The sequence below is a fragment of the Ambystoma mexicanum genome, chromosome 10 (assembly GCF_040938575.1).
Source record: "Ambystoma mexicanum isolate Mex_15411 chromosome 10, UKY_AmexF1_1, whole genome shotgun sequence".
In the NCBI taxonomy this organism is placed as follows: Eukaryota; Metazoa; Chordata; class Amphibia; order Caudata; family Ambystomatidae; genus Ambystoma; species Ambystoma mexicanum.
The window spans coordinates 1,622,680,420-1,622,708,052 of NC_090932.1; the positions used below are offsets into that span (position 1 = coordinate 1,622,680,420).

Consider the following 27,633-nt stretch of genomic DNA (forward strand, 5'->3'; position numbering starts at 1 on the left):
GGCCGTCACAATAATCACATGGATCCCGTCTCAGCCAGGCAATAAGGTTCAGGTTGAGAAAAACCTATTAGCACAGAGTGGGAGTAGACAGGTTTGCACAGAAGAAGGAGCATGTATTCTTTTTAGTTAGGTTTGACACGTTAGATAACACAGAAAGAGCAACACATGTATCATTGTTGCGGTTGCAGAGGTTATATAGATTGGGAAGTATTATAGGCCCCGTGTTTAGTTGTTATATTCAAAGTTATGGTCTGTATTGAGGTGTGCGGGAAGAGCAGAAACAGGTGGAAGAGGGAGTCCGACAGGTACTGTGGCAGAGGCGAGGTCAGTGTGTTATGCGATGAATCCGGTGGAGTCATCACTGATTTCCATGCGGCGAACTCTTCCCATGTGACCAGGGGACGGCAACTGCTACCTGATCCTGACCCTGGGGGTGGCTATATGAGGGAGGATCACATGGGCAGAGACAACTATCAGGGGCGGGGGGGTGGCGGGTGGACAATCCAACAGATGAAATGTGGTATTACCCCCCTTTTCCTTGAGGAAGACCCTATAATACCCAAGTATTATATAGTACCCAATAGCACCCAACCATCTCTGGTTCCGGGAGCACCTCAAGACATTCTTCTTTGCCTCTGCCTTCGCTCTTCCTCTCTCCTCCCTGCTTACATAGCCAGACACCCGCACTACCTCCTGGAAACCCTTGCACTTGGTTCTGTATCTGTAACCCTAAAGTCCCCTTACCTGCACTTATCAGACACCCTTGTCTGCGCTCTAATCCTGTACTTGCCACCTTGCTGGCTGCACTACCAGTTGTTGGTTTTATACCTTGCTCAGAACTTACCATTTCTCCCCTCCGATACGATATTATATGGTATGGCATTTATAAGGCGCCTATACACAAGTGCTTCAAGGCCATCGAGGCAAGGGAGGAGAAACAGAGGGAGGACAGAGAGAGATGCTACTAGGCCAGGTGACTTTGAGATCGCACTGGGGGGAGGGGGGAGGGGAAAAGTACAGGGGGAAAGGGGACAGTGCAGTACATAGGATAACAGTAAGATAAATAAGGACAATAAATAAAAGTGTGGGCAGCTGGTGGCAAATGCAACTTTCTCTTACACTTTCCCCCTTCCCTCTCCCCTGCACCTGTGCATTCCCAATGTCACTGGGGCTAGTAAGATCGTTGATTTTTCCTCCTTTGTTCCCCCTCCCTTGCCTCATTGCGCTCTAAAACACTTGTGTATGAGTGCGATACAAATAAAATATATCATATCAAGTCCTTAATGGCTGTCACTTAACAGTTCCACCCTATAATGTAAGTCAGAAAACCTTTCCTCTGACTCCTAGTCAAACCTCTATCCATGACTCAGGCATTCACGATTCCTGTAATAACATCTTCAGATTTTGATGCGTCTTTATTTGAGACGTTTGAACCACATCCAAGAAATCCAATGACATCTATGGACTTCAACGTCCATAAATTCTCAGGTACTGAGACGAAGAATATGAAGAAGGAAGCTATGCAGATAAAGAGAAGCATAAAGCCCAACATGCAGACTAGTTGTTTGACGGGGCCTAAAATGCACAGCATATTTAAAAATGGCAGATGAAATGAGAAAGAGAACCGTGCAGTAGAAAGCAGTGATCAAGAGGCCGTCCCATTCCTTGCGGCAGATTGCAACGCGAGGCACAAATATCGGCGTGGCAAGAGAGGATGAGAAGTGCAGAAAGCACACGGCACACCTGAAGGACCGTGGAAGCACTGGGAACTGCAGCAGAGCTCCTGGAGGTACGGTTGTGCCGAGAATCAGCGCTCTCCGGTCAAGGTCACAGAGGGAAGCCAGCGAGTGATCATAGACGTGCAGACAACGCCGGGGAACGTCTGCACTATTTAAGAAGCCGACCCAGCGAGGGAGCTTCACCGAAAAGGCACACCGAGGGTCGGAAACACTGTGATCGACCAGTGAGTCTGCCAAAAGTCATTGGGGACCAAGGAGTGTACCGGCGTGCGTGTAACCATGTAATTGAATGGTATGAGATTGCTAATATAGACAACACTCACAAGTGGTTTGAATGCAGACTGACCCCATTATTAATCCGATATCCAATAAGCAGAATATTTGAATACTGACGAGCAAGTGCAACAAAAAGCCCCAAGCAAATATAAATGCATGAAATGCCAATGTTGGGGAAAGCTAAACAAGGGTTGCCATAAGCAAATATATCAAGACACTACATGGAAACAAATAAGACCATCTGGCAGGGGGGTAAACCAGGCTGTTGAAGTTGTATAAAGTTTCTGTGGGAAGATACCTGTCAGGAGAGTATACCAAGGGAACTGAGACGGCCATCAAAGTAGTCCTGGCTAGCAGGAATACCAGGCACCTCAAGTTGTATAACGTTTCTGACATTTTGGGAAGACACCTGGCAGGGGAGTATACCAGGGGATCTGAGAAGCCCATGAAAGAAGTACTGGCTAACAAGAATGCCAGGCACATGAAGTTGTAAAACGTTACTGTAGGAAGATACCTGGCAGAGAAGTATACTTGGGGTTCTGAGAAGCCCACAGAGGAAGTCCTGGCCAACAACAATACCAGGCACCCAAAGTCGTATAAAGTTCCTGACATTGTGGGAAGCTACAAGGCAGGGGAGTATACCAAGCTATCTGAAAAGCCCATAGGAGGTTTCCTGGCAGGGAGGTATACCAGGTAATCCTCAAATGTTACCAGAAGATCTAATGAAACACTGTATTGGAATGTATGGTTTGACCAAGTTAAAGACAAGTTGTCATTTAATTTATGGTTTGACCAAGTTAAAGACAAGGTGCTATGGAACGTATTGTTAGTTATGGAATTATTTGAACAAGAACTTTGTGAGTCCGGTATAAATACACAAAAATAGTAGTTGGATAAAGAGACACTTTTGCAACCCTACATTAAATTCCAAGGTAAGGGAAACATCCTTTGAATCCAAGGGTCTTTTCTTGGAAGTTGTTTTGTTGCAGTGCTCCTTATATTTTTGGTTTGTTAATACCAAGCCAAAAACATTTCCTTGGATTTGTTGTTTAGGTTCTAGTGTGAGGGTCAGCTTAGAATGTTTGGACACAAGGACGGTTCTTAAGTTACTGACTACCCAGACAGCTCCTTAGTTTTTAGTTTCTAGTCAGTGAAATCCCTCTGTAGAATAGGGCTAGGGAGGCACTTTTCCAATCCTTTTTTGTTTAACAAAATGTCTAATTTTAACATAACCCTATCATTCCTGACTCATCACAGTTAACATGGCATAAGTATTACGATATTGGATGTTAAGGCCTAGTAGAACATGAACAGAATAGAACGCATGCCCTGATATGGAGCTGCAGCTCAGTGTAGCTCAGCTCCAAAAACAAATTCCCTTTTCCGTAACCCAGGAGAGAAGCAGAGGTCAGAGGCACCCGCGGTGCACAGACAGATGCCAACTGTATATAGAGCTGCAGGGTCTAAATGTGTTGGGAATGTGTGTGCTGCTGGGAGAGCTGGTACGGATGCACCCTTTGAAGGATGCACTCATGAGAATAGGGTATTAGATTTTGGGATGCCAATGGGTAAGGAGAAGATTTAGAGCACTACTGCCCTCCCTATTGAGCGGGCATCTCATACGAATTACAAGTAGACACAAAACTAAAACAATACATTCCTGAAATTCAGATTCAAAAATGGTGCCCCAATCACGTCATTACTGGGCACCTGGGGTTTGAATGAGATCAGGGGGGGTGGGGAGTATTTCTGGACCATTCAGTGATTTGGGATAGCAGCAACAGAGGTGATGTCAATACATTTAGTAAAAGGTCTGGAGGCAGCGTGTGTGCGCCATGGCCTGTGGACTAATGCGTTACCAAAGCAAAGTTTGCGTCGCCAGTTTACTTTGATTGCGCCTGGATGGGAAGGGTGCACATAACGTGGCAGTCACGATTCATCAATATGTCAATTAGTTTAAACTACTAATACCGTACCTGGATTCAATAGTGATAATGTAGTAGACCACGTGTTTAGGGGAATGGGTTTAGATAAGATGTGGCCATCGTTCCAGGGACTATAGGGGAACATCAGCATGTTCTATGCTAGGTGGTAGCCAATGAGGGTGGTGGGATAACATTGTAACCTATATATTCAAATTCTGCAGTTTACTGCTATATAACTTGTAACTTTATGGGAAATGACAAACTCCATGTCAGTTCGGTTCTACAGGACTGTCCTGCATGTAATGAACCTAGTTTTCCCTTGCAAAGAGTTGCAGTGATTATTTGGTCTTTTGGATTTGTTTTTATCGTTTGGGTTGCTATTTTCTTTACATTGGTGTAGAGGTCACTTTTTGTATCAGGATTAAGGTCTGGCTATTCAGTTGTTCACCGTTCTGGCAAGACTGGCATTCGACAGCTGGAGGACCCAGGTACAATGACGAAAGGACTATCAAGACGTTGACGACCCCACAAGACATTATTCAGGTGAAAATCAGTCAACCCTTATGGTAAAATCGAAGGAACTGATCCTGCAAGGCTCTCCTCATTCTACAGAGCTTCAATTGCACGTGGGAAGGGGAGCTCCCGTTTCACAAGTCGAGGGTCTGCAGTGTTCCAAATCCAAACTCAGGACGACAACCAATAGAGTAAGTTAACCCGGAGGAAGCTGGTCAACCCACAGGATGGTTCTGGGACGCTCCAAAAGCAGTATCCTCAAAGAGGGGTCGAGAATGCTTGTTCCCACCAGTACTCAGGTAGAACCACAGATTAAGGTCTTCGAGAGAGCAGCAAAGGAACAGGGCTCCTCTGTCTTTACGGTTGAAGACAGTGCTGAATGGCTGAAATGATGAGTTCTGGGTCTTAAGCAGGATGCTCTTCTTCGAATGGGTCTTGTTTCCAATAACAATCTGAAGAATGGCAGCAGAGCCGCCCTGTCATCCCAAAATCAAGTTGGCACCCCAACCCCAGCTACCACCAATGGTAAGGATCTGCACCATTCAATATGTAAATGGCTACTTAAATGTCTTTCTCACTCTTTACCCTAAAATGAATCCCCATACCTGGTAGCAGACACTCTGCATGTAGTCTTTCTAGTACGGAGTTAATCCCTGGACAATGAAATACAGTGATACCATCATGATTAGCATCCAAGATGCCACGCAGAACATAATCACAGATTTCCCGCGACACGCTGAAAGAAAGTATTGTTCATAAAACATATACATAGACTACATCACACTTCAAAGTAGTAAATAGGGGAACACAATGTCCAACACTGCCTAAGAGGATCATGTGGTGGGTTAGCAGAAGGAGTCGGCCACTTGAGGGACATTTTTACTGAGGTTTATTAAAATAATACGGATAAGGTCAAACGTTCCATATTGCTAGATGGGTATCCCTGCATATCTAAATAAACTAAAGGTGCTCGAAAGTCGACAGGAAGTCCGAAATGAATATGGCCATGGTCCGAACGAGTTCTAACGGACCCTACCTCTATTTTACCTAACTTAAAATCAGGAGAATGTGTCGCCTTTCTCCTGGTTGTGTCTTATCAAGAAAGTGGCAAAAGGCTATTTCAATAAGTTCTTTTTACTACAATACGTTTCGGTTTTATCTCTAGGGACAGTTTACTGACAGTCTTCCATGACACCATTTTATTTTCAGTCTGTTCCAAGCTTGTATGTCTTTTTGACTCTTGTTACCCAGGCCTTTTTAGTTTTTTAGTTTGGGTATACCTTTATGTACTTTCACCCTCCCCCATGCCCCTGCCCTCTCTCCTGAGGATTCTCACTTGATTTCACTTGGCATTCCTAATTATAGGATTCTAACTCTGGTTTGCTCTACTCTTTACAACTTAAACCTATTGGTTATTCTCTATCGCACTATCATAGTTTAGTTCCACTTAAATGGCTTTATATTCAGTATCTCGTCAGTTTCACTGGGACGAGTTATTCCTGCTTCATAACAATGCGGGCGGCCTCCCAATGCTCCCGTTCTCCCCATTACATCTGTATCTGCAGGGGAACACTGCCAGGCTCTGCGCTTGTTCTCGATGTCTTCCTCCGCTCTGGATCTCATGCTTCTCGATACTGTTGGCATCCCGCCCTCTGTCTCTCTCCTTGTTGGGGAGAATTGTCTTTTCTGTGCTAATTCCCTTCTACCTCAGAGACCGCTGGACTTTGGGACTTAAATTTTATCCTGGAGTGCTGGGGGGGTTACTTAGTATCCCCAGTGTCTATTTTCTCATGTAACAATTTTATGTTACCCTCACTAAAGTTAATAGCTGGTGTCAGTGGTTTAATTTTCCTACCATTGTGCATTTTTACCACAGGCTGAATCCTCATCTGCAGTATTGCACCCATAGTTGCCCATTATGTCAAAATGGCCCGGTCTTCTTTTTTCGCCATTTCTTGCTTGTGAAATCCTACTTAGATTTTACTCTGCCTGCCAAACCTGGTTTGGTCCCTTTGTTCGTTTTGTCTTTGGCAGGATTCATGGGTGAAGCCTGCCTCTGGCTCCATCATGTCTGCGAGGGAGGTTCTCTAAACTCCATGTGCTTAGTCTCCTTGATTGCAGGAAACACCCAAAGTTGATTGGCTGGCTGGCTGCCCTTGCAGGACATCCATCCTGCTGTGTGAGTGACAGCTAGGCTGCGAATGAATAGGAAAAACCTGCATGAAAAGGCAAGGTCTCTTGCAAGGAAGGCAGAGCCGACCACTGGACAAACAAACCAAAGAAGAAACTGGAAGAAAAGCTTGCTGCACCCTCCTAGACCATTGGTTTGCCCGGTGAAGCCCTGCTGCAGTGCTGAAGCCTCAATTTTCGTATTGACTAGAGAAGCCCGGAATGGACGACTTCTTCCCTTGGTTTAGTGGAACCAACTGACCCAAAGACTAACTAGACTGGAACCCCTCTCCCTGCTCGCTGTACTTCGTTGCTGCTGCTGGAAACGGGTATCAGGGGACAGGAACACCAGGAACAAATGCATAGTATTTAAGCCAGACCTGAGCTCCAGGAAGATCCCAAGGACTCCCTCGAGCAGGACGACCCAGCCCTGAGCCACCTATACAGAGTGGTGGACCCCAGGAGCAAGGGGAGCCCACAAGGTGTCCAAAAACTGCATTGGTGCTATTGACCAGTAGCTGAAACCATGAAGTGCTGCTGATCTAGAGTAAGCCCATTGCTGCCGCCGACCTTCAAACCGTAGTGCAGGAGTGCCCAGACGTCCCCTCCTCTTGTCCCCACGACTGAGGCCCAGGAACACAGGATCTGTAGGACTACAACAGGAACAGAAGCCAGCTGGACCCTTTTCGTTAGACCTCAGTTACTGTCTAACTAGGGGTACTTACCTCTTGTTGTGTGTAGCTTGCTTACACTCACTGGCGACTTGCATTTGCTGCCCTTTGCAGAGTTGCTTGCATCTTTGCTTTTCACAAGCCTCCCAGTTTATGGCCCAACAGTGATTCTTTTCTACAAACTCTCCATATTACATTGTGCAAGGCTTTTGTGCTATCTTCAAGAAGTGCCTCAGCTGCCCTAGACTTTATTCCATTGACATTGGCTGTCCTGCAGACTCTTCTTACCCTCTGACTTTGTTCATCTGTCCCTCAAAAAGTCATACATAAGTTACTTGTATAGCTGGGGAAGGGATAATCTGCATTTCATTGGGGGGTTGTAAAGTACTTACCTGTTCAGAGAACTGGTTAACCTTTGTTTCCTTCCCCAAGCCTTTTCCTTTTTCCACAATCTCAGTATTGCATTTAAGTTTTAAAGTAAAGTGATATATTCAGTGTCCTAGCAATTGAAGTCACCTCGGGGGGGGGGGGGGGGGGGGGGGGGGGGGGGGGGGGGGTGGTGTGTGTGTGTGTGTGTGTGTGTGTGTGTGTGTGTGTGTGTGTGTGTGTGTGTGTGTGTGTGTGTGTGTGTGTGTGTGTGTGTGTGTGTGTGTGTGTGTGTGTGTGTGTGTGTGTGTGTGTGTGTGTGTGTGTGTGTGTGTGTGTGTGTGTGTGTGTGTGTGTGTGTGTGTGTGTGTGTGTGTGTGTGTGTGTGTGTGTGTGTGTGTGTGTGTGTGTGTGTGTGTGTGTGTGTGTGTGTGTGTGTGTGTGTGTGTGTGTGTGTGTGTGTGTGTGTGTGTGTGTGTGTGTGTGTGTGTGTGTGTGTGTGTGTGTGTGTGTGTGTGTGTGTGTGTGTGTGTGTGTGTGTGTGTGTGTGTGTGTGTGTGTCTAAAGAAGGCTTATTTTAAAACTGACTTAAATTGATACTTATTTTAATAAGAAACCTTGAGTATAGGTGTCACTGTGAATCTCCATGTTGCACCTCCACAGCTCATATTGACCCATCTTGAGAGAAATCTGGCTGCTCAGTCACTCTGTGCTCAGTGTTGATCCCATATTCCACACTGAGCTGAATGAGGAAATTAGGGAATATTCTAAAACAATCTACATGGGGGAGGTGGCGTGGGACGTTGTATGGGAGGTGGGAAAATCAACCTGAAGCGGGATCTAGAGAAGGGGCTAGGGCATGAATTGAAGGAAGGTTACGAGAAGAAATCCAAAGGTTGGACAAAATAGCACATGAACAGTCTGGAAGACATGAGGAACATATTGCGGCCGGAAGGGGTAAACGGGAGGAACTCTGCTTATTGGAATATGGTAAAATACTCCGAAACCTCAGTGTCTTGTAGCTGAAAACGGCTCGACCTCTCCCACAACGTCGAGGAAAGTGTCCCGTCGCCCTCCGAAAAGCCTTCAGGTGTGTTGGGAATCCCCTCGACTGAAGGAGATAGTCCCTGCCTTTCTTCGGGCTTTTTCGGCGTGTCTTTCGACCTCTGCGTAGCGCTCGACGTGTCTTTCAGCGTAGGCTTGTGGGCGTCGGCTACCACGATCCTCGCCAAGCTCTTAGCGACTCGTTTGTCAGCGGAGGGCTGTGGTTTCGACGTTATGGGTGTCGATCGCTCTACGGCGGCATGCGCTTTCTGCTGATGCGCATGCGCGCCGGCCGATGATTTGGGGGCGGCGCCCTTATTTGCCGAAAGCCCAGTCGCTGGTCACGGCTGCGGTTGCGAGAGGGGCTTCGAACCCGAACGGTCCGAGGAGACCGCCGGTGGAACCTGCGTCTCCTTGGGCGCTGATGCTCTCTTCGCCTTCGACGAAGAAGAGCCATGGGTTATGTGCTTATGTGTGGTCTTGTGTGCGTCAATGTCGCCGGGGTGTTCATCCCCATAAGCAGGGTGTGAGCCGAGCCCGTCGGGGCCAGGGACAGACGACGAAGCGCGTGTGCGCTCTTTAGGGGGGTTTTCGACTTCCGTAGCGGAGGTCGTGGTATCACGTTCCTCGTCACTGTCGGTGGTAGCAACGGTGGGTGAAGCGTCGGCCTTCGACATAGCGTAGGCCGCCCACCTCTTGACCCTACGGTCTTTTAGAGTCTTAGGCTTAAGAAGCCGACAAGCCGTGCAACCTTCCTCTTTGTGATCGAGGGGCAAGCAGCGGTTACACCGTGAATGCTTGTCCTTCCAAGTAAACTTGCCCTTGCAAAGCGGGCAAAACCTAAAGGGTGTCCTCTCCATAGCCGAGGCAATAAATCGTGATAACCACCCCAAGGGAAAGGAAGGGGAAAAGGAAAGGCATTCTCAGAAAAGAACCAGAGATGTCCCACGACCCCCACTCTCCCTACTGTATATGGCCTGCGAGGCCAGGCCACGTGTTCGGCAACGCCGAAGGATCTCCTCCGCTCGTCCCCTCCGTCGAAGATCTTGCTCGGCGGAGAAGATTCACAACAGCGTCGAGGGGGGGGATTGATATGTTCTATATTAATATAGGAAAACGACCAAAGGTCGAGGAGATGAAATCTGCAATGTCTCTCGAGGAGCTCCGCGTAAAGGCGACCAGTAGCTGGGCGGAAAAAAAACAATCTGTGGGACCTCGACGCGTGAGGTATTGTGGGTACAACGCACGTCACTATAGGGATAGTGTTTCAGACACGCCTTGTCGACGTCCCTTTTCGACTACGAAAAACAAAATGCAATACTCCGCAGTGACCACTGGATGTCGGAACTATGCACAGCATGTGATTCTAAGCTGATTAACAAACATCAGAAGGTAAAATACTCCGAAACCTCCAGTATTTGAAGCAAAAGTTCTATGAGGAGGGGGAAAAAGCAGATGCACTACTGGCAGCTAGGCTGGGGGGGCAACAGGCTGAAAGGTGGGTTATGGGCATTGATGGGGCAGACTGGGATATTGACTCACCGGGTCATGGGATTGCATAAGCCTTTGCAATCTTTTATGAGTCACTGTACACCTCAGAGGTGGGGCAGGAAGCGGACGATCCATCCCGGTACCTCGCAGAGATTTGCCTTCTCAAGCTCTCCCATATAGACTCTGAGGCACTGATCACCCCATAAATGAAGAAGAGGTAGGGAGGGCAGTCAGTAGACTACGAATGGGTAAAGCCCCGGGCAAGGACGGATACACGGCAGGGTTTTATAAGTCCCTTCTCCCAGTCATATTACCATTCATGACGCAATTGTTCAATGAAATACCAACTACGGGCGAGGCCCCAGAATCTTTTGGGAGGGCACTCATTACAGTGATAGATAAGGAGGGGAGGGACTCCTGGGGATGCGCTTCTTACCATCCGATCTCCCCACAGAATATAGATGTGAAAATATACACTCTGATTCTGGTGACCAGATTGAAGGGACATATGCCAGTACTAGTCCAACCAGATCAGGTGGGATTCTTTAGGGGGAGACGGGAAGCAGATGCAATGCGAAAGACCCTTCATATGGTTCATGCTTCCCCAGACATGCGGGGGACCCAACCCTTTTATCACTCGACGCCGAGAAGGCATTTGATAGGGTGGAGTGCGGCTTTCTCAAGGCTGTCCTCATCAAATTTGGTATTGGGGGGGGGGGGGAACGTGCTCTGGGGTATACTGGCCCACTATTCGTCCCAGAGAGCGAGTGTTATTGTGAATGGGGGACACTCCTGTTGGTTCAAACTGGGGAGAGGAACGAGGCAGGGCTGCCCTCTATCACCAATACTGTTCAAAGTCTCCTTAAAACCTCTAGGCCAAAGGATTAGGGACAACCCAGGAGTGGCAGGATTTAGGGTCGGAGGGGCAGAACATCAAATTGCACTATATGCTCCTGTATGTGAGGTAAACATTGCAATCCATACCCACGGTGCTCTGTCTCATCGAGCAGTAGCCGAGGGGCAAGACTAACAATCACCAAGCCCAAATCAGTGCTTTTCCCCCCTCGATAGGGAAAGGGATGGGAAATCAACAGGTTCACACCATTGGGGATGAAGATAAGTCTGATTATGATGAAATACTTGGGTATAAATGTTACGAGAACCTGTGGGGAGCTATAGGTGGCAAACCTTCACCCCCTGATACACAAAATAAAGACAGAGGTCTCGAAGTGGGGTCAGCTTATGATCTCTTGGATGGGGCGTCTCAATGCACTCTAAATGGTGGTTCTCCCCAGGGTTCTTTATGCGTTTCAGATGCTTCCCATTCGCATTCCGGACGGGTTCTTTGGAGAGATTCAGTGTTCTATCTCACGGTTCCTTTGGCAGGGGAAAAGGGCACGGATCTTCAGAGAGACACTGGTTTTACCCAAAGAGAAAGGCTGGGTGGGCTTCCCAGTCATGAAGCTATACTACCAGGCAGCGCAACTAAGAGTCCTCATACCTCATCTCCGATCTCAGAGGGAGATCGTGCTTGATAATTTGCTGCTGCACCCTGCTACGGTGGGAAAATGGGTATGGGTACCTAAGAATAGGATCCCAACGAGGATCTGTGATCACCATATTGTGGATACCTTGTAGGATATCGGGCAACAGGGGCGGGACATGAAAGGAGTCGCCACATAACCCTCCCTGCCAGGACATCTATGGGTCCCGGGGGTGAGGGACATGATACCGAATCCCGAAAGATTCCAGAATTGGTACGAAGCTGGACTCGAGAGGATAGGCCAACTCTGGAGGGGGGCGGGGGTGTGCTTTTGTCACCATAACTGAGTTGGAGGAGTCACTGGGAATAGTTAAGTTATCCGTATTCACCTATCTCCAATTGAAAGGGGCCCTCACCAGGGCGCAATTGAGGTAAAAGATACAAAGGGAACTCATGCCTCTTCAATCGCTCCTGGATAAAAGGACAGAAATTAGGGGGTTGATCTCGGCTATGTATGGGGCCTTGGCTGGGTGGGGTAAGGGCTCCAAAGATAAAATGAGGTGTCGATGGGGACGTGACCTTGGAATCGACATTGAAAATGACCTTTGGGATAGATTGTGCAGGGGCATAGCACAGACATCCATCTCTTGTCAATATAAACTCCATTCCATTAAGCTATTCCATAGATGGCACTACAACCCCGTCAGACTCTCTAGGTTGTTCCCAAATACAAGCCCCAAGTGCTGGAGGAGGTGCGGGAGGAATGCAGATTACTGGCATGTGTGGTGGGACTGCCCAAGGGTGCAGGTCTTCTGGGACGAGGTCCTGGGGTGGATAAAAGACAGACAGAATAGACTGGATGAAGTCTCCCCTTCTGGTTTTGTTTGGGCTCCAGGAGGAGAAAGAGGAGGTGGGGGGAGTGTGGGGGAGAATATACAAGGCTCCCCAAAATGGCTGCATCACTGCTCCTAGCTGAAGGGCATGCATTGCAACCAGATGGAAGTCCGAGACCCCCCCCCCTTGTAAGAGTGAGTGGATTAATGTAGCTAGAAACTTGTATGTAATGGAGATAATTACTGCAGGGCTTCATGGCCTGGCGTTCCCTTTTGAGATGGAACGGGACGAATTCAGTGAGAAACATGTCAATCAGAGTCCATAGCTCATGTGTGTAGTATCCTGAATCGTCTGGAGGGGGTGGAGGGAAATTTGACAATATAGGAACTTCTCGGGCCACAGAATATACTATAAGGATTGTTATGGGGATGCTCACTAAGGAGGAAAAGTCAAAGTAAGGATTTGAAACACTGAGGGTCTGATGTAAAATGAGGGACTATAATGCAGACTCAGAGTGTAAGCTGTGTTAAGTAACGTGCCTAGAGGAAACTAGTAGTGCTACTTGTAAAGGAGGAGGAAGTACCAAAGCAGAGGAGGGGTAGGGGTCTTGATGGGGGAGGGGCCGGGGAGCTATTTGCAGTTGTTGAATGCTATGTGCCCTCCGGGGTTCTTGTGTATTCCAGCACCAGTGAACAGTGCATTATACATTGTATTGTGGTTGTAATCGTAATAAAAATTTTATTTGAAAATAAATTAGATAAAGACAATGAGCAGAAAACATTCTACCATGGAAACAACCGTTAAGGTGACAGGACATTCCAAACAAATGGGAGTGGCAGTGTATTGATGTCCTAATACCCTTCTGAGCAAGAGCGATTTTTAATGCAGTTGTGGTAAAATGTCCCAGAGACAGTTCCAGCACTTGAGGAAATGGACAGTCCAGGAAGGACATCCAAGAGCTAAAAATCTAAACTAAACCGGAATGAAGGGAGTAGCAAACTTGCTCCGAAAATTGCAGCAGCAGTTTCTTGTCAGCAGGGAAATAAACTTCCTTAGTTCAACAGGACCCTAGCATAAATCAGTAGAAACGAGTTCGCATTTTATCTCCCCTAGATAAACTCCTACACTCGTAGGCTTGCTTAAACCAGCCTTTCAATCACACACAGGGGAATTCAAAGGTTTTGGTGGCCATTCAAATAGGTTGGCCACAAAAATCACCAAACACCAGGTCCATGTATACAGTATGTGTATAGGCCTTGGTAGGGATTGTCCAAAAACAGTCCAAACCAGTACAGCGGGTACAGCGCTGGGCTCAGAATGAGCCCACGTTTGCATAATAGATATTTTAGGCCTTTTCTGTGGTTTCCTCCGCACAAAGGAATAGCCCAAAAACAAAATGGAAGAGTACAGGACTTTTAAAAGAAAAACATCCCCCCAATAAGTTACATTGGGCTAATAATGTGGTATATCCACTTCCACCCCTGGCGAAGTCAAACTAAATTACAACCGCAATCTACACTACTCTCGGAATCTGTGTTGGTTAGTGTAATCACCAGAGAGCCAAAATGAGGTGCTTAAAAGGCACCTTAGGACAGGGTAGAAGCACCACCTGGCCTCATGGGAAGGGGGTTCACCCATGGGAGCAGTGACAATACCCTGGGATTCGTCACAGATCCTTTGAAAGCTAAAAGAAAGCAAGAGTCCCATAAAAAAGACAGGAGAACTCACAAATGGAAATGTTACCTTAAGGCTTGGAATTGTCTTTTTTGGACGTTTATGTAGTGCAGGCCTCATTCAGAGAGGCCACAAACTGCTGTACAGAGCAAAAAGGGGCACATTACACATTACTGGATTGGGGTATGGCTTAAGAAAGGGGTTCTTAAAATCATGAGGATTAATTACAGCATCAATAGCCTGAAGAGCAAGGTTACAATTTTTTTTATCAGGGAATTCTGGGACACCATGAATCTATGTGCCATTTACAGAAGGGGCAGCGAGCAAGCTCTTCTTTTTCAAAGATGATTTTGGGGAGGGATACTCAAGAATATTTTGCTTTAACAACCCACAGTGGTGCATTCCAATGCAGGTTTTCCACATTCAATAGAGTTCTATAGAGGGAGTCAACTGCTTTCAAGTGTTTTCAATATTTTTAGCCACACCCGTGCTAGCACATTATTGATGTAAAGCAAGTTACTTTAATGTTGAAGAGCAATGAAGGCAAGTCACAGATAATTAAACTGGACAAAATGACATCTTAAAAAGATTTGACTCTCAAGTGGTAAATGTGCAGAACAAATACCTCGTCATTGGGCCTCATTACACGGAAGGCGGTAATCCAGGGTGCTATTAGCACCCTGGACCATGCCGGTAAATTACCGGCACCGCCTTGGCGGAAAGGGGATTTACCGCCCCATTCCAAGGTTGGAGGGGCGGTAAATCCCCTTTCCGCCATTGCCCTTCCCCATTCCCATTTCTGCCCCATAGGGCTCTATGGGAATGGGGAAGGCGCTAATTACGGCACCGCAATTTTGCGGTGCCGTAATTAGCTCCGAGGTCCCTTAGCGGGTTGGTACTTAACGCCTGCAAGAAGCAGGCGTTAATTCCTCCAACCCGCAAAGGGACCTCGTAGTACGGCGGTAAGGGTTAACGGTCACCGTTGCCATTAACGGTGACCGTTAACCCTTACCGCCGTCCGTGTAATGAGGCCCATTGTCATTCCCACCAGCCTGGGAAACTTGGTGACCCTGAGCAGCTGTTGCAACTTCCAAGCTGCTGACAGATGGTGGGCTAAGTTACAGCTATCCTTACGGAGCAAGACCAGCACCATGAAAATGAATATGTTACCAAAGCCTCTATAGTTATTGTGCAATCTCCTAATCAGATGTTAATCTAAGACACAAACAAGTTTGACCCATTGGCAAACAGATTTCTTTGGGGAAGTTGATCACATGTAATGGATCTCCCTCGCCAGAGAGTGGTCGAGATATTGGAGGCTTCAGTTTCTAGAACCTGGCAAAGTATCACACTGCATTTACACCTCAACAGGGCAGTTCTTGGGGTAGGGATGCACATGGTGGTACCGAAGTGGGTAGAGATGGTACAAATGTTTCTACAGAATGCACTGCAAGAGGCAAAATTCAGAAAAAGGAATCGCTCACAAAGGTCTGCTACCTAAAACGGTGAAAAAGGCAGGATCATCATTCAACAAAGCGGCAAAGAAGAACAAGTTACTTACCAACTGGTAACGTTCTTTCGACTGGATGTTCCTCCCACGTATTCCTCATCTTTGATATATTCGTAACTTCAGCTTTGCTGCTTCGGATTCCCCTCCACCCCCATACCAGAGTGTGCTGTGCTCGATATCATGGTGTCGATGTTCCTCGAGGACCACCGTAGAGCGTCAACGTCATCAGCAGTACAAATCGCTTGAGCCGCACCCGATGGCTTCAGTTCTGTTTTATTCGTTCCCACCAATCGAGGGATTGATCAGGGGTACTTCAAGACCGCAAGCTCTCAGAAAGCATGGAGTGTAAATCACGTAAATTGTACGGTGGGGTAGGCTGGGAGGGGCGATGAGGAATACGTGGGAGGAACATCCAGTCGAAAGAACGTTACCAGTTGGTAAGTAACTTGTTCTTCGAATAGATTGTGTCCTCCCACGTATTCCTCATCTTTGATAGACTCCCAAAGCAGTGGCAATTTGGAGGAGGGAGTACTACTTGGATTTATTGTGAATGGAATGATGGACTGCCTTAGCAAAAATACCTTCTTGAGAAGAAGAGTCTAAGCAATAATGCTTAACAAAGTAATGAATTGATGCCCAAGTTGCCGCTGAGCAGAAGTAAATTACAGGGACACCCACCGCTTTGAAGAGCCGTGTAAGTTGCCATGCACCTTGTGGAATGAGCTCAAAACCCTTCCAGAGGGTCCTTTCCAGCAAGCCTGTAGGACTCTCCAATAGCCAGTGTAATCCACTGGGATATGATTTGTTTAGCGACTGCTCGTCCCAATTTAGGACCGGTATATCCCACAAAAAGCTGATCATCATGGCAAAGTTTTGCCATTCTTGCAATATAAAAACTCAGAGCACTCTTGATCCAGCCTTTGCAGCCTCCCTTCCCCTTTGCCCAAATGAGGAGGAGGGTAGACAGTTGCGAGTGTTATCTTTTGCGATAGATGAAAGTCAGAGATTAGCTTTCGCAGAAATGATGGTTTAACCCCAAGTACTTATGAAACATAGTATGAGGCTTGCATGAAAGAGCCTGCAACTCACTCACCCTGCGGGCTGATGTTAATGCCACAAGAAGAGCAGTTTTCAGAGTTAAGAGCCTTAACGGGCAGGAATTTAAAGCTCAAAGGGGATACAAGTTAGAAACTTTAAAACCAAGCAGGGACATGAAATGGGACTAGAGGGTACACATTAGTGAGTCCCTTCAGAAATTAAACAATTAAAAAGGTATTTTGAAATATGAGACCTCTTCAGAGGAGCGCTAAAAAATGGAAAGCACTGCCAGGTATCCTTTTATGGTTCCAATCTGAAGCCCCAGATTGGCAAGATGCAACAGAAAAGAAAGCACTGTAGGAGTGCCACACTGAAAAGGATCCACATTCTTATCCTTGCAACAATTATTGAATTTATTCCAATGACATTGGTACAAGGATTTGGTCGCTGGCCTTCTGGCCGAAAGCAAAATCTCCATTATGTCTTCCGGGAGGTCCCAATACTTATATCTCAGCCTCTCATAAACCATGCGTGAAGGCTGAGTGTCTTGACCTCTGGATGGAGAACCCAACTTTCCTCTTGCGAGAGAAGATCCTGTCTTTGTGGAAGACGTATTGGACGGCAGATGGACATGTGTCCAGAAGGTCCGCGTACCAAGTCTTCCTGGCCCAATCCAGAGCAATTAGGATCATGGTTTTCCAGAAGTTTCTCAACCTCCTGATTACAGGAGGAATCACGGGGACTGGAGAAAATGCATACAGGAGTGGAAATTCCCAGTCCACCAGGAACGCATCTCCTACATCTCCTAGAGCTCCTCTTGGGGGAAATTCCCTTGAGCAGTACAGTTCGCAATTCCGGTCGCAAACAGATCCACTTGTGGGGTTCCCCAAAGTGTGAAGATCTCTTGAAGGACTTCCTGAGCTAGTTCCCACTCGTGGGATACTGTGCTCTGCCTGCTCAAAGCGTCCGCCGCCGTGTTCTGCTCTCCGGTTAGGTGAACTGCCAACAGAGAGATTCCTTCTTGTATTGCTCAGAACCAGAGCTGCATTGCCTCTCTACACAATGGTAGTGACCCTACACCACCTGTGTTGTCCGTCATTATCAGGACATTCTTTCCCAGTACAGAGGGCAGAAAGGCCTTCAGCGCTAGTCTGATTGCCCTCAGCTCCAAAAGGTTGATGTGTAGTTTGGACTCCGATGGAGACCAACGATCGCTGTTAGGAGAATTCTCAGAAATGTGCAAATTCCTCCCTACCTTAGAGACCCCCAGCAACTTTGCTGGATTTTAGGACTTTTAATTTCTAACCTCGAGAGAGCGAGACCGTTGTTCCCACTCTTTCATGTATTTTTAATGTGATTTGAACTCTGTGTTTCTTTGTTAATTATGGAGTCTGACAAACTCCATAGGCATCATCTTTGCATTGTTACACACAGCACCTTCACTGCAGTGGCACAGGGAAATCTTTTAGATTTCCCAAAGGTTTAAATACCTTATCTTGGATAAACTACTGTTTCCAAGACCAGTGAAGTGAAATTGAATTTACTTACACTTTTAACTTTCTAGACCCAGCACACACTATCTTACAATAGGGTGCTGGAGGGATTACTTAATATCGCCTTTGTCTAGATTTTCATGTAACATTTTTATGTAACCCTTTCCTCGATGAATGGCTGGTGGCAGTGGTTTACTTTTGACTACCGTGGTGTGCTTTTACCGCGGGCTGCGTTCGCAGCTGCAGTAAAGCACCCAAGGGTGCAATTTTTGTCAAAATGGCACTGGTCGTCTTTTTTTCACCATTTCGTTGTGGAATGGTCCTTGAGATTTACTCTGCGCGACAAACCAGGTTTGGACCCTTTGTTCATTTGGTCTTTGGCAGGATTCTTTAGTGAAGCCTGCCTCTGGCTCCAGGGTATCTGGCAGGGGCAGGAAGCGAGGGAGGCACCCGCAACTACCTGTGCTTAGTCTCCTATGAGAAAGAAATGCACTCTTAGGTGATTGACCAGCTGGCTGTCCAGCAAGGACAGCCACCCTGCTGGATGACTGACAGCTGGGCTGGAATGAATGGAAGAAACCTGCATAAAAAGGAGAGGTTTTTTGGCTTGGAAGGCAGAGTCGACCACTGGACGAAGGAATCCGAAGAAGAACTTGGAAGAGACTCCTGCTGCAACTCCTAGACCGTTGGTTTGCACGGTGAAGCCCGGCTGCTGTGCTGAAACTCCGAATTCGCCTCAACTAGAGAAGCCCTGCAAAGAAGACTTCTCCCCTTGAATTGGTGGGACCAATCAACTCCAAAGTGAACTTGTTTCGACATCCTATCAGAGCTGGCGGTACTTCCACTGCTGCGGGAACCGAAGTGCCAGGGAAAGGAACACCAAACTAAGTGCATCACTTTTAAGTCAGACCCAAGCTTGTGGAAGATCCTCCAGACTCCCAGTAAGCAAGACTGACCAAGCCTGAGCCACCTCAACAGAGTGCTGGACCCCAGATGCGAGGAAAGTCCAGAGTGGTATTTGAGAGACCACAGTGGTGCTATTTGCTAAGATACGAGGAGCTGAAACCGCAAAGTGCTGCTGAATTGAAGTTTGCCCTTTGCTGCTGCTGACCGCCCCATTGCAGTGCAGGGGTCCCCAGAACTCCTCCCTCCTGACCCCACGACTGAGGAACAGGAACACAAGGATCTGCAGAGCTTCACAGGAACAGACGCCAGCTGGGACCATTTCTTCTAACCAAAAGGTACTGTAAAGTTCGAAAGGACTTACCTCTTGTTGTGTAGCCTTACTTGTTCTCAGTTGAGACTTGTCTTGGTTGCTCCTCTAGAGTTGCTTGCATCTTCTACCTCTCACAAGCCTTCCAGCTTGTGGCCCTACATTGATTCTACTTTTTCTACAAAGAATTCTAAAACATTGTGCAAGACTTTTAGACTTTTACTTACCTGCAAAAAGTGCTTCAGCTCACCTCCACTTTTGCCCAATTGACATTGGCTGGCCTGGCTCCCTGAAGGACTCTTCTTACCTCGGACATTGTTCTTTACCTTTCCTTCCAGGAAGGGGTTAACTTACTTTGCATTGGGGGTTCAAAAGTACTTACCTGCTTCAGAATAATTATGTGATCTCTTGTTTTGTTCTATAACCCTTTTCTTTGACACTCATCTCAGTATTGCTCTAAATGCACTAGTGATATATTAATGTCGGCAGTGTCCTAGCTATTTAAGTCACCTGAGGGAGTAGGGAGTGTGTGTGCCATCCCCAATGGGTATTTACTGATTTAGAGAAACTAAGAGTGTTGAACTGGAGAACTTCCAGCCCTTTAGGATGGGTCAGAAATACATTGGAGAGGGATGGGGATGCAGGGGTTACAAGATAACTGTTTTAATATCAATTATCTAAAAAAGGGAGTACAACGAACGTCATCGGACGTATCATAGCAGGGTCTCAACGAACTTTATAAAAAAAGAGCTCTTTTATACTAATATTCCATCACAGGTGAAGTACAACCTGCTTATTTACTAACGTCATCCTACGTGGCAAACTATAAAAACATACCGAAGAGAGTGATAGGCTCTAAGGGATCATGTAGATATACAATCCATACACATCTAATGGGAGTGAGAACAAGATAGGTTTCTTAACATCAGCTGGGGCAACTAAGCCCTTCCCTCAAAACAGGTCATTATGAACATCACTAAATACACAATGCCCTATTGGCTACGAAATTATAGGACCCCATATCCTATCATTGGTTGGCTTCTAACCTCGGTCAGCATCCTTCAGCCCACGCCAGCCGCACGCAGGCCAAGCATCCAGGTGCTGGCGAGTTCGTCTTAAACACCCGCTTCCCACAAATTGGAACATCACCTCAGTGGTCAGTTGTCAAATAGGGCCTTTGAACGTGTCCTTGGGCGTGTTCTTTTCCTCTGGAACATACAGGGGAGGAGAGGCGCGCCCTGCCCTCGTACGCAGGTGTGGCCATCCTGCTCGTCCAACTCCTTCTATTCACATGACCGCAGACCACGAAATTGAGCTTTCAGTGTATTAAAGACTATTATTCCATCGAGCCTCTGACGTCTTCCTTGTCCTCTTCAAGCTTCTGAACAGGAGGTTCATTCCTCTACAAGATTGTAAGTAATTTCTGTTCTTCTCAGCCGGATACGACCTTGGCATCTTGGCTCATTCAACCTCGTCTTTCTGAAATCCGCTTGTAATTCAGTTATTTTCTTACTTTGCCATGCTGAAAAAAGTAGCCTTTCTCCTATAGTTCAGCTCCATTTATAGTTCATAATGGAACCATCCATTCTTTACTCATTCCTATGTATCCATACATTGCCCTTGCAGCAATCTATTCACTATAAAGCTAGGCTCATGAAAACTTCTTTTGCTTGCGTTACTTTGCGTTTGTACACGTGTGAACTGGCTTAATATCTTCATTGTTTCTGTAGCATAAGCTTCTTCAACTTGAGCCCAAGATGTTGCTTATCTTTGATACTTTCTGGATGCCTTATAGAATATCTGCATTCTCTCGTCTCTGCATCGCTTCTATGTATGTCAACTCGACTCTCGCATGATGTCACCAATCTGCTTCGTTAGACAGGCATCCTGCTTCTTCTGGGATCTCATTTAAAAAGCCATCATACGGTCTTGAATCCAGGTATGATTTTCTCAATGGGAACCTTGCATCCAGGATTTCCTTTGGCCTCTGTCATTTTAATTGTTCTACATATGTCAAATACTCTGGTTTCCAACATATAGGCATTCTCAGTAAGGTGGTTGAGGGGGTGGGGGGTACTTCGTTCCTCCTCAACAATGTTTATTTTTGAGTGTATTTGTGAATTACCTATATATTGCCCCTTCTGAAGAAGGCTTATTCAAACTGACTGTTAAATACATTAATAATTGTTTAATCAAGAAATCTTGAGTATAAGTGTTTATTTGGATACTTGTCACTGTAGATCTCTGTGTAACCACCCTACTACTCACATTGCCTCTCTTGAGATAAGCCTGGCTGCTCAGCCACACTACTAACCTGCGTAGAACAGACTTATACCAAAGGTTGGGTTCCTATTTCAAGGAGGACAAGGTTGTTGTAGTGCACCCAAAGGGTACTGCACCAAATCTTGCCTAACACTCTACAAGAGGAGGGTGCATATCCAAGCCGGAGTCTCTGCAGCCTCTAACACAGTCAAACACTAAAATCTACAGGGAGCTGGCCAATCTTACTGCAGTCTCCACCTCTCCTTTTCCCTCCCAGGCCCTCTGTACGGCTCTGGCCTCTCATTTCACCACTAAAACTCATGACATCCTGTCCTTGCTTTGCTCTTCCTCTCCCTCTATCTCTCTCAGCCCCCCTTTGGCCGCCTCTCCCTGACAACACCCGACGATGTCTCTAGACAAGTCAAATCTATGAAAGTGTCGTCCAAACAGGAGCTCCCCCCTGCTCCTCCAGGACCATCAAGGACCATCAAGGACCACATTGCCACCCTTGCTCCAGCCTTGGCCGATTTCTGCAATCACTCTTTCGCCACAGGATCCGTCCCCTCTCTCAAGGACTCCCTTGTGCACCCCTCCTAAAAAAGCCTTCTGCCAATCCTACATGTCCGGCAAACTATCGCCTGATTTCTATCACTCCTTTCCTGGGCAAACTCCTGCAAAAGCTGGCCATCACGATCGCATACAAATGCCTCACCCAGACCGACCCAGCCTACCTAGCAGAAAGAATACACCAGGCCCCTGCCTACAGATCAAAATGTGACCAATACTCTCAACTCCTCTCAGTCCCAGCATTCAACAGAGGCAAAGATGGCAGGCACCAGCTTCGAAGTATTAGCCCCAAAAGCCTGGAACGCGCTCTCACACAGCTTAAGAAACAAAGAATCCCTCATAATATTCAGAAAGGTGCTAAAAACAAATCTATTTAACTAAACCATTTCCGAATGTATTGGCTCCAACACCGTTCCACTGTAACCTTGGAACACCCTCAGCATTGTCTTTCAACCTGTGTTACTACCTGTGAAATATCTGACATAACCTGTATTACTGCTTCTGAAATACTGGTCCTAACGTGCATTAAGTGAATACTCTGTAACAGTGCCACAATACCCTTGGGTCGCTTGGGCGCTTTATAAATCCAAATAAATAATCCCCCAGGTTACCCTCCACACTGAATCTGTTGGCTGCCTCCATGACCATCAGTCTGGCTTCGGAGCAGCCAGAAGCATGGAACATGCTCTACTGAACACCTGTGAAGATCTGCTCTCTAACCTCAACTCCAGCTCTCCCTCTCTGTCCTCATCCGCCTTGACATTTCCTCTGCTTTCGAAATGGTCAATCACGCCACCCTGATCAACCGACCCTGTGTGAACCTGGGCATCACGGATCAGGCCCTGGCGTTGCTGACCTCCTTCCTTCTGGACCGTCCCTCCCTGGGTCCTTTCTCTCCACCACCTCTGTTCTCCACATGTGGTGTCCCACAGGGCTCGTGGCTCTCACTATCTGGCCCCTTTGACCCACCTGATCTCTACCTTCTCTTCTAACTTTCAGTGTTATGGGAATGACACTCTGCTCTCTTTCAGGGTTCCCTCAGCCTGCTCTCCTCCCTCGTTCATTCCTGACTGTCTATCCACGATTCAGGATTGGTGTGCCTCCAACAATCTGCGCCTTAATGCCAGTAAGATGGAGATCATTATCATTGGGACCCCTGCTCCCGCTTTCCCTCTCTCACTGTGGCCGCCCTCCACCCTCGCCTACCCGTGAGGCGAACAACCTTGGTGTCGACTCGACTCTCTCGTCCTCTCCTCATATCACGGACCTTGCCAAAAAGGCCCACTTACAGCTGCGCCTCAGAGGTATTCTACCTTTTCGTACTTCCCACCCCAGAAGCTCATTGTCTCCAGAGGCATGGTTCTCTCCAGGCTGGAATACTGCAACAGGCTCTTTTTCAATCTGCCTACCTCTACGCTTCACCCCCTGCAACTAATCCAGAACGGGTCTTTAAGACTTATCCTTGGCCTCTCACCCAGGGATCATATCTCTCCAGCCCTGACCTCTCTCCACTGGCTCCCGTGGCTACAAGGATCAAGTTCAAGACCCTCTGCATCGTCCACAAGGATTTCTGGGGCCGGGGCCTGCACTACAGCCAACTCTTATGAAATTCCTTGCTTCTAGAGCCCTTCGCCTCAGCTACCGCCAACTGTGAGGGTCAGACGCTTCTCCAGGCAGAGAGTGGGGGGAAGATCTCTCTCCTCTGCAGGTGCCTCTCTCTGGAACGGCCTCCCTGAAGCTCTCAGACTTGAAGTTCCGAAAACAGCTCACGACCATCATTTTCTCCTTTGCCTTCTCTTGCTCGCTCCCTTGCTAACTTACCTGTCTGCTGTGCCGACTGGTTGCTTGGTTCCCTCAGGGTCTCACTGGGTACGAGGCCCCTCCACAACCAGTCTTCATTTGCACTGCCTTCCGCCACACTGCGCATTTAGGGGCCGTAACTGTAACCCTACAGCCCTCCTACATCCTTGCACTTACCCAGATCCATGCTTCTCTGATCGCACTTAATTTCCTCTCCCTTGCAATTACCGTGCACTTATATTGTCACACTTGAACTATCCGAATGACATAAGGCCTAGTAGGATTGTTTGTCTTGTCCTCCCCATGTCCTCCATGCCTTGTCTTATGGCGCCTAGAAACACTTATATACAAGCGCATTATAAATGCCTTATATCATATCATATAGTTGGCATCCTATTTCAGGCTTCTGCCAGTTTATATCTGGGTACTGCCCACATTTTTGAGGATGCTGTCTAGATTATTAAGGAGGCAGACAACAGGTCTGGCCGTGGCCATAAAATCAGCATGCTAAAGAACATTGTTGTATGGTCCTTGTCAAATTAGGATGAACTCAATAAATCCCATACATATACACTCAGGTATATCTAGATGCTACATAACATGCTGTCAAGATTAGTCAGGCGAGTACAAAGGCAGCGAATATGGCAAGGGAAATGTGCACCCAGGAACTACGACTCAGGTATGCTAGAACCCAGGAGTGCAAATAGAGTGTGACATCAAAACCAATATATGAAAAGGGATGTGGGGTAAGCACCTGACCGCGAGGAAAGTCGGCAAGCGCCTTACCCCCAATTGCTGTTACAGGTACTGACAGCGCTAAACCCACGTGGAGGGCAAGCAATGACAGGATCTGTGTACTAACACTCTTGATGGTATTACATAAGGGAACCTAAGAACTGTACTCACGAGGACGAGATAAACCTCTTGAATGTCAGCTAGCCCACGAATCCTGTTGAAGAAACTGGGACCCCGAAAGGCTAGTACAGCAATGGAAGGAAAACTAAATACCTAAGTGGGAATAGTGTTTACAAAATAGTGAGGAAAACATAAGCATTCACACAGGAGCTAGCTACTACCGCACACCACACCTAATAATCAAAGGGAAAATAAATGCAGAAGTGCAGTGGAAAACATGGAATGGATCCTCTAGAAAGTAAGGATCAGGAGCAGGGAAAAAACGAAATAACCTATGCAAACTTCTCCCTACCCCTCCAAGGAAAAGACAGGAAACTAAACTAAGAGGAAGGCTAAGGCAAATGGGTAACAGCAGCAAAGGACAGAGTCAAAGAAATATAGAACACAGACAAACTGGGCTGCATCTAAAAGGGGAAAGCACTGAGAATTGCTGCCTGCAAACAGAGGAAGACAAAAAGGGAAATCAAGGGAGCAGAAATCAATTAGCGCATGAATCCGAAATTCAGGGCGGAGGAAACAAGAAAACAGGAACAAGGAAGTAGGTACAAAGGCAAGGAACCAGGGACTAGTCAAAAACAGGAACACTGCAAACGATGACCAGCGCTGGACTGAAGTAAGACTGATGCTTTTAAAGCTGCTTAACGAGCACACGCCTCGGGTGTGCTGATTGCTGCACCTGCCGCCACAGCTGTTACCTATCCTCCACCCAACCTTGTGTTGCAAGGGTGGAGGTGGAGCAGTGGGCCAGGCATTCTGGGAAGCATAGTCATTTGGTTAAAGAAGCATGCTGGCTGCCAAAAACCTGGAATGGATCCGGAAGGGAAGTAGCTGGGAAAATAGGGATTTAGCGCTCCCAAATCATCACAGCACTGTAGCATAAAGTTCGGAGGAAAAGTCCAGTAGGGAATAAACCCCAAATCATGCCCCCAAATGGTGGGAACGGGAGCGAAGGGAGCGAGTCGTGACACATGCCTGGATGGTGCCCCTGCTGCCGTCAACCCCGTTTACACAACAAAGTATGGTGGATCGATGCATCAAGCTGAAACAAACAAAGCATGTGTAGCCCATCCAGTCTAATTTATTTCCCCTAAAGAGGATTTTAGGTCGTTTTTTTTCACATTATGAACAGTGGACTACAAATCCCAGAATGCAACAACAACAAAAAATACATGACTAGGAGTGGGTCAATTGTGACAAGATGGAAAAAGCATCTCTATTCAGGAGCTGGAGGATACAGAGGGAACTCGCGCAGATGGATTAAATCCTGGATACACATAGTGAGATGAAGGGCTTGATCTCCTTAATGTATGGGACTGTTAATCAGGGCGTCCGGATGTGGGACAGAGTCTCAGGGCCAGATGAGAGAGAGATTTGGGCAGGGACATAGAAGAGGGGCTGTGGCGTAACATGGGCCGGGGTGCTTTCAAGACCTCAATATCATGCCAGTATAAATTCCACAGTATTAAGTTGCATCACAGGTGGCAATATGACCCAGTCCATCTTTCCAGAATGTTTGTGGGGGTGTCCGCATTACTGGCATGAGTGTGGAGAGCACACCAAGTATTGGCACATGTAGTGTGCATAAGAAAGTGCAGATATACTGGGATGAGGTATTGGGATGATAACGGTTGTGGAGGGGCTGTCACATCCCTTTGACCCCATGCTCGCTTTATTTGGTCTTGAGGAGTAGGACGGAGAATACAGGGGCTTGTCACATTTGGTGCATTTTTTATTGTTGGCGGCTAGAGCATGCTTTGTTAGCCAGTTGAAAATGAAGAGGCTGCCATGTTTTGGAGAACGGTGGTCAAAGGCTATTTTATGGAAAAGATTACAGCTGCCCTTCATGGTGGTAGTGGTGTGTTGGAGATGGGTTGGCTGGGGTTTCCTAATAAATATATGGGGTTGGGAGGGTTTTTATTTTTGGTGTCAGCCAACTGTGCAGGGGACAGTGGATCTGCTTCTCCTCCCTGTTGATCTCCCCATACTCGTGGGCTACATTGTCTTAGAGGATGGACGGTAGTACATGAACACCATGTGGTATTTTTGTAATTCTGTATGTTAAGTATGGTCCGTATGGGGTATCACTGAGAAGGATGCAGCGGGGCTGGAGGGGAGAGAATGAAGGGAAATTGATGTTTACAATAATGTTGATTTGAAGTAGTTCCTTGATTTTCCTTTGTTATGTCTTAAAATCAATAAAATGTTAATAACAAAAGGCATGACTAGGTGAGCTACTCCCTTTTGGGATGGAACAATTTGAGATCTGTAGAAAGTCTATCTTTATGAATTAAGGTCTCATTTCAAGTGCGTGGTGCAGTAAACAATAAAAAGGTAATTCCATTTGTCATTTTTATGTAACGGAATTAATGACATTTATACCGTACTACCATACTTTGAGGTTGACCTTGAAGTGGAGTATTTACCTCCAGGAATAAGCTGGAAGTAAAAACTCAATTTCAATGCCAAAATGTGATTGATTTTCTGCGGCCAGGATCACCACCCGCCGCAAATCCGCCAAATACCATATGGAGTCCGAAGGACTTGAAAAATGGGGATGAACACTGTCATGCCACCACTTGTAATATCTTGGTAAAATCCATCAAACCGAGTGGTCATAACGGTAACAGAGTTTGGCAGAATGTCCATAGAA

General features: G+C 46.9%; 1 protein-coding gene across 8 annotated transcripts in view; it reads right to left on the reverse strand.

The window, feature by feature from the left end:
* CHFR (checkpoint with forkhead and ring finger domains) overlaps positions 1-27,633 on the reverse strand; it is an 893,929-nt gene that overhangs the window by 305,830 nt on the left and 560,466 nt on the right. The gene's annotated exons all lie outside the window — the stretch shown is intronic.